This window comes from Pelodiscus sinensis, chromosome 18 (assembly GCF_049634645.1).
Source record: "Pelodiscus sinensis isolate JC-2024 chromosome 18, ASM4963464v1, whole genome shotgun sequence".
NCBI classification, from domain to species: domain Eukaryota; kingdom Metazoa; phylum Chordata; order Testudines; family Trionychidae; genus Pelodiscus; species Pelodiscus sinensis.
The window spans coordinates 27,717,434-27,725,353 of record NC_134728.1 but is presented as its reverse complement, the minus strand read 5'-3'; positions in this window follow the sequence as shown (position 1 = coordinate 27,725,353).

Sequence of the window (7,920 nt, the reverse complement as noted above, 5' to 3'; positions counted from 1 at the left end):
GCCAGCATCTCAGGAAACATGCCCACTGTTGTGGGGAGTGGAGGAGCAGTGCACACTTCCTGAGACACCATATTTGGCACGCAGCCACGGACTCCCCCCCCCCCCCCATGCCGCAGGAAGCTGTCGCTAGCTCCATTTTTGTGGGGGGCTGTAGTGCTAGCATGGGCTCCTTGTTGGGCAGTGGCGGAGCAAGAGGGCTGGGAACACCTCCCAGTCAATTGACCGTGCCCCCACAATTAACCAGTTGATAGCAATTGACTGGTTGATGACCACAACTTTAGATCAGGGCTGGGCAAAATATGGCCCGGGGCCCAGATCTGGCTTATGAAGCCACCTGATCTGGCCCATGGACCACCCTCCTGGGACCCTCAGGCACACTGCCTGGTTTAAAGCTCAGTCTCTTTGCTTGGCAGGGTGGGGAAAGCTTTGTGAGATCTCTCTGCCCCAGCCCAATCCTCAGCTCCTAGTGGCCAGAATCAACCGGCCAATAAGAACTGACCTCAGCCAATCTCTCAGCTCCTATTGGCAGGAAACAACCAACCAATAGGAGCTGAGAGATTGGCCTGGGGGATGGGAGCCCAGCCTGCTTTGGGGGTGCTGCAGGGCTGCTGGCTTAGGTAAGTCCTGCCAGTTAGAGCCTGTCTGTCACCCCTGCCCCTTCTGCACCCCAAATCCCTCCCAAGTCACCATCCAAATCCTCTGCACTCCCTGCCCCAAGTCACAACTCCCTCCCAGACCCTGTACCTCTTCCAACACCTTTCCCCCAGGCCAGAATCCTCTCCTGCACCCAAACACCCTCCCAGACCCTGCACCCCATTCCCCTGTCCCAAGTCACCACCCATACCCTCTGCAGTCTGCACGTCCTTTTCCCCTTCTCCCAGGTCACAGATCCCTCCCAGCCTAGTGCCCCTCTCCCAGGCCAGAATCCTCTCCTGCACCTGTGCCCCCTTCCTGATCCTACACTCCTATCTCCTGACCCAGATCACAAGCACTTACTTTGCCCAAACTTCCTCTCAGTCCTCACACTATCCCTGTGCCCCAGTCCTGTACCCCATGCACCCTTGTGTGCCCAGTCTCCATCCTTACCCCATGCACCCTTGTGTGCACCCCCTCCACAGAAAAGTGTGGCTCTTGACCATTTTCCAAAATCTTGGAGTGCCCCCTCTCAAAAAAAATTATTGCCCACCCCTGCTTTAGATAAAGAGCTAGATAAATTTGTGCAGGTTCGGTCCATCAATGGCTATTAGCCAGGAGGGGTAGGAATGGTGTCCCCAGCCTCTGTTTGTCAAAAGCTGGAATGGATCTCTTGATGATCCCCTGTTCTATTCATCCCCCCTGGGCAGCTGGCACTGGCCACTGTTAGAAGACAGGATAATGCACAAAATGGATCTTTGGTCTGACCCTGTATGGCAGTTCTTCTGTTCTTATGCCTGTATCCCGGATGACTAAGGAAAAAGAAAGGGGCATGAACACATGCTGGATATGCTTCTCATCCATTTATTTCACGAGCAAACTGTCAGTAGCACACCAGAAAAGAATGCAAACGCTATATTGCTAGCTATACTGCGAAAAGCTACAGAAGGTAATTTTAGTACCCAAGGCCCACAACACTTGTTGACTTTCCACTGAGGGCCAGCTGGTCACATGGTGCTGGCTCTCATCCCTGATTCCAAACAGCTAGATTTCATTAAGATAGCTAAAAATACATAACAAGTGTTCCCCATGTAAGCCCCTGCTGTAGTTGCCACAAATCATGGAGTACTATGAATAAGTTGCTAATGGGAGAAATGTCTCTAAGACCATTTCTTTTTGAAGAGTTTGCCCCACACTCTAAAGATATTTAAGAATCTTTGGGACACAGAATTGAAAATGTTCAATAATCATTAATTGGACATTGACCTTGTTGTTGAGATGGCTTTTTGTATGAATATATTGGGTTAGTTTGACAGGAGTTAAGGAAAAACAAGGAGGGAGGAAAGAGAATCTCTCTGGAGAGGCTAGTTCTCTGTAAAGAGATGAATAGAAAGACAGGAAAAGATCTGGGAAAACAGGATGAAAAGCACAACATCAGGGTAAAATAGGTCTCTGTCATTGTTCAGGGCCCCCAACTACACACACAACAACCCACTGGAAAGCTCTGAAGAGCTTAGGGCTGTCTCCAGGACCATTTAGGCAAACAAGACATGCATGTGTACTGTTTTAAAATTCTTCTCTTTCTAACTATTTTGTTCCTACTGTTAACAAAAATGACACACTGGTTGGGAAGACTATTTTGTATGCCAGCGTGCCCTCTATTTTTTCATCCATGTGCAGAATAAATTTTGTTATATGCACTGTGGCATGTGCAGATGTGCACCACCAGGGGTGGTTTCCCTAGTGCTCATTGCACAGGGAACAGTGCTGTATACCACTGCTCACAAAAAGGAAGAACCACAAGTGCCAGAACTCAACTGGATCTGCTGGGTAAGCAAGTTTGATATTTGAGCTACAGTAACCCAGGGCTTGGTCCAAGAGTGGGAGAACTGCAGAATTCCATCTCCTAATGAAGCCCAGGGTATATTCAGAAACAGCAGGGAGAGGACAGAGGCAGGAGGATCTGTGACTGTGACAGTTGCTGGAATCTCCAGAAAATCAGCATGAGCTGCAATGCACACTCGAGCGGAACAACAGCCCATCCTTCTCACAAACGCAGGTGCCACGCATTCACCGTACGCTGTCAAACTCACCCATGGTGTAACTCCACTGACTGAAACTACACCAAGGATTAATTCAGCCCGCAAATGCTGAAGCAGAATGTTTGAATTCAGTGCTCAGTGTTTTGGTACCTGCAGTAATTGCTTTTAGTTAAAGCCAAAAATAAACCTGTTGTTACGTCTCTGCGGTAAAAATCGATAGCTCAGTAAGTGAAGTTGTAAAAGCACAACATCCAAAAGCTGTATAATCACGGCTCTCCCAGCTGGGAACATTGTAAAGTTATGGTAATAGGTGTGAGTGGCTTCCAGCTGAGGAATATTCCACACAGTTTCTACCACCTCTGTCAGCGGGAGAGATTCCTTCCCTCTAGTCCATTTACCGAGCTGCTGCCAAAAGGCAAAAACCCTAGGGCTGCGTCTAGACTGACAAGTTTTTCCGCAAAAGCAGACTTCCTACTGTCTGAAATCAGTGCTTCTTGCGGAAATACTATGCTGCTCCCGTTCAGGCAAAAGTCCCTTTTGCGCAAAAGGGCCAGTGTAGACAGCTCAGATTTGTTTTGCGCAAAAAAGCCCCGATCGCAAAAATAGCGATCAGGGCTTTTTTTTTGCGGAAAAGCGCATCTAGATTGGCATGGCCGCTTTTCCGTAAAAAGTGCTTTTGCGGAAAAGCGTCCGTGCCAATCTAGACGCTCTTTTCTGCAAATGCTTTTAACGGAAAACTTTTCCATTAAAAGCATTTGTGGAAAATCATGCCAGTCTAGACGTAGCCTAGTTGTCTAGGTTAAGACTGTAGTTTTGTAGCATCACAAATTCAAGGATCTCAACACACTTTAGGAATGTTAATGAAACAAGCTGCACAACCTCCTTGTAGGGTATGTACAATGTACATGCTTCACAGTGGGGAGAGTCAGACATTAAGTTCCTTGTCCCAGATTACATCAGCCGTCAGCCACAGAACTGAGACTAGAACTCAGGAATTCAGACTTCTTGTCTTCCCTGGTCACTAGACAAACCTCGCTGCAAACTTCAGGGCGGCAAGCCTGTCATTCACAATGAATTCAGTCATGAAAGGGATGGTTCTGTTAATTGACTATGTCTGTTCAGTTTGATTACTGGTTGGCAGATGTGAAAAGCTGATCAGAAATGTGAGCAACTTCTGAGTTCCTTGCAGTATTCAAGGGGGGCTATTCCCCCCTCCTTGCCCTGATCTCAGTTATACAGGAAATGGGAACGCCATAGTGCCAGATGTTTAACTGACCCAAAAATTATCCTGTTCCATCCTGCTCTCTGAAAGTCTATGTGGGCTTGGGGTTGGTTTGGTGGACAAGTGCTGTAAACTGCTAGTGAAGAGTAACACCAACAGCAAAAAATTGCAAAAATAGATAAATACAGTTTTCAAAACTACCTGAGGGTACATGTAGACTGCGGCGCTTTTGAAGTACCAGAAGTACCCCAAAATACCAGATACCAGAAGTACCCTGAAATAGCAAAGTCTTTAAAAGTGCTCGCTATTTCCCAAAATAGCGGGCGCGCTAGTCTGGCATCCCTGTAACTCTCGTTCTATAGGGGTTAAAGGATTTGTTGGAATAGTGCCTTACACAGCGCCTCTACACAGCTCCAAATTTAAAAATAAGATCTTTCAGTCTAGACTTGGAATATTGCAAATTGCGTAGCTTATTCCAACAGAAGGGTGCTGTCTAGAGACACCCAAAGGGTGTGTCTACACAGCAAAGTTATTTTGGAATAACAGCCATTATGATGAAATAACTATGCGAGCATCTACACAGCAATTCCAGTACTTTGAAATAATTTTGAAATAATGGATGGCTTATTCCAACTTCCATAAATAGCTATTTCGAAATAAGCCGTGTGTAGACACTCCACTGCTGCTATTTCGAAATAACCCCACACCAGGGACTCTAAATCAAGATAGCATGTCTACATTAGGGAAGCCTGCCTCAGACTAATTTTGATGCTTCCCTGCAATGTAGACATGCTATTTCAAAAAAAGCTTTCCCTCCCTTATAAGTGGCTTCATTGGCTTCTTTCACATGGCTACACCTTAAATTAATCAAGAAAGAGGAGAACTTTACATAAAAGTACCTCTTGCTTCAGTGGAGACAGAAATTAGAAATAAAAAAGCAATGGAAGAAGAGAAAAAATGTGAAAAACTAGCAAGCAATATAAGGTAGATATTAATAAGTACTGAAAATTGATAAGGGAAGCAAGAGACACCAGGGAATAACTTTTTGCTGGCAGGACTAAAGATGTTTTTAAAAAGGTACAGCTAGTCCCCGAGTTATGAATGCATCGACTTACAACCGTTCATATTTATGACCAACCTCCTAAACAGCCAGAAACTGAGTTACGAACGAAATCCGCACTTATGAACAGCACAGCGGTAATGTAAGTGAATGTAATCCGACTTACAAACAGATCGAGTTACGACCTAGTGTTTGGTATGTAACTCGTTCGTAAGTCAGGAACCAGCTGTATTAGGAAATAAATCCTAGCATGGTTCAAGCCCACTACAAGATGGAAATGGTAGAATTGTTAATAATGATGTAAAAGGGCAGCATTGTTCAATACTTATTTCTTCTTTGTATTTGGAAAGAAGCAGAATGATGTACTCTTATAATATGAGGACAATGAAGTATTTTCCAGTCCATTAATAACCAAAAGGGATGCTTGAAACAGAGTCTGCAATGGGCTCTCATGAGTGCTTCCTACCCCCCACCCTTTGACTCTGGCCCTCCTTTAGCTTTTGTCTCCCCTGCTGTGGATTGTCAGCAACTTTTCCTGGAACTTAGTCCTGCCTGGAGTGAGCTTTCCACATTGAGGCTAAGGGTGTGTCTAGACTACAGGGTTTTGTCGACAAAAGTGGACTTTTGTCGACAAAACTATACCTGCGTCTACACTACCGCTGAGTTCTGTCGACATAACGTCGACAGAACCCAGCAGTATTGTTGACCTGGTAAACCTAATTTTACGAGGCATAACGTCTTTTGTCGACAGAGTTCTGTCGACAGAAGGTGTTATTGCATCTAGGGGTGTGTCTAGATTACAGGATTTTGTCGACAAAGCAGCTTGCTTTGTCGACAGAACTGAATGTAGTCTAGACGCTCTTTGTCGACAGAAGCTTTGTCGACAGTATCTGTCGACAAAACTTCTGTCGACAAAAGCCTGTAGTCTAGACATACCCTAAGTCTAGACTTCATAGGTGCATGGAGGCCACATTTTGCAAACACAGTCCTTAACGCCACAAGTGTCAACGCTTGTATTTTATCAGCTTCACAAAAAGATGAAAAGTGATAAATTAGCGGCAGCACAATCTGTTGATGGCATAAGACTGAAACAATTGCTTGTCTACAAGCTGAGAACAAACCTTATGTACTATCACAGCTGAAGAGAGAGAGGACAAGTTGTAGATCTGAGGCAAAATTCCATTGGGGCACACTTTATCCTACCTAAATCTACTCCTGTTATGATGGCCCTTTTCCTCAATCCCATTTGGAAAGGGTAGGCATTTAGGGAGTGAAGGAACATGAATGGACATCTCTGGAATAATCCTTTTGAAAAATTAATTAGTGTTTGTAATTCATTTGAAGCTGCTCTCAGATGAAAGGTGCCATACAAGAGTAAAATATTATTGTAGGAAATACCCTGCATAGAAAATATTGTGTATATAAATGACTGATTTACATTAATTTACATATCATTTGTTCCTTGTTTATTTTTTTAAAGGCTGTGCAAACCAAGATTTAAAAATCACTTGACATAATGTATAAATTAGAGATGGCCAAACTATGTGCTGAGAATAATTTATCCCCTTAATGAAGTCATCCACCCCCCTAGTTCATGAGTTATCTGTGAATGGATGTTGAACTTTATAAATGTATCCAGTCTTCATAATTAGTTGAACACTTTGGGATAGATCCCTGAGTTACTATTAAGTGTGTGTGGTTCCAGTGGAGTCACCAGAGCTACATAATTAATAATAGTTCAGGATAAATTTCCACCTCTGGAACTGAAAACTCTTACTTTAGTGTCTTAGTCACTGGTTATTTAGGAAGTGTGATTAGTTATCAAAGTCATGTGGTACCCTTTGGGTTCACAGAGCTTAGCCAATGGCTAGAGCTGTTTTCTGAAATGGTTGAGGGGATCAGATGAGGACTGTGGAAAGGCTGGGGTCAAGAGTCAGGTGCTGCCCAGATTGAACCTCAACAGGTGGCGTGAGCTTTTGATTTTGGATCTCTCATTACTGCCCCATTACTTCTGGTGAGTCACCCCCCCAGTTTACCCAGGATTAGTTATCTATTTGTGGCAGAGGAACAAATTTACATAATGGCCATACAGGGTCAGACCAAAAGTCCATCTAGCCCAGTGTCCTGTCTGCTGAAAGTGGCCAATGCCAGATGCCCCAGAGGAAGTGAACAGAACAGGTAATCATCCAGCGATCCCACCCCTGTCACCCATTCCCCAGAGGCTAGGGACACCATTCCTGTCTGTTCTGGCTAATAGCCATTGAAGGACCTGTCCTCCATTAATTTATCTAGTTCTTTTTTGACCCCTGTTAAAGTCCTGGCCTTTACAACATCCTCTGGCAAGGAGTGCCACAGGTTGCCTGTCCTTTGCAAGAAGAAATACTTCCTTTTGTTTGTTTTAAACCTGCTACCTATTAATGTCATTTGGTGATCCCTAATTCTTATGTTAATGGAACAAGTAAATTACTTTATTCACGTTCTCCACACTGATCATGATTTTATAAACCTATATCATGTTCTACCTTAGTCACCTCTTTTCTAAGCTGAAGTGTCCCAATATTTTTAACCTCTCTTCATATGGCAGCTGTTCAAAAATGGCTGTCACTATGGAGCAGCAACAATTGTATATAATTAAGATTGATGCTACATAATGCTAATTTCCAACCCCCACACTCAGCTTCCCTTAATAAACATTGCATATCTCATCCCAGAGCATGAAATAAAGTTTGGAAAATATCGGGAAAGTAATTTTAAGACCTCCTTTGGACCACTCCCCTGCTGCACTAGAAACATAGCTCCCCATAAGTTAGTTGCTTAAAACTGCAATTAATATAGTTCAAAATAACAAATTAACAAAGACTATTTAGACTCAAATAAACTTGCAGCACAATGTAATCATCACTTTCCCTAATACCAAACATATCAATCATTCCACTTCTGTTCATAAAAACACTCACCGCTAA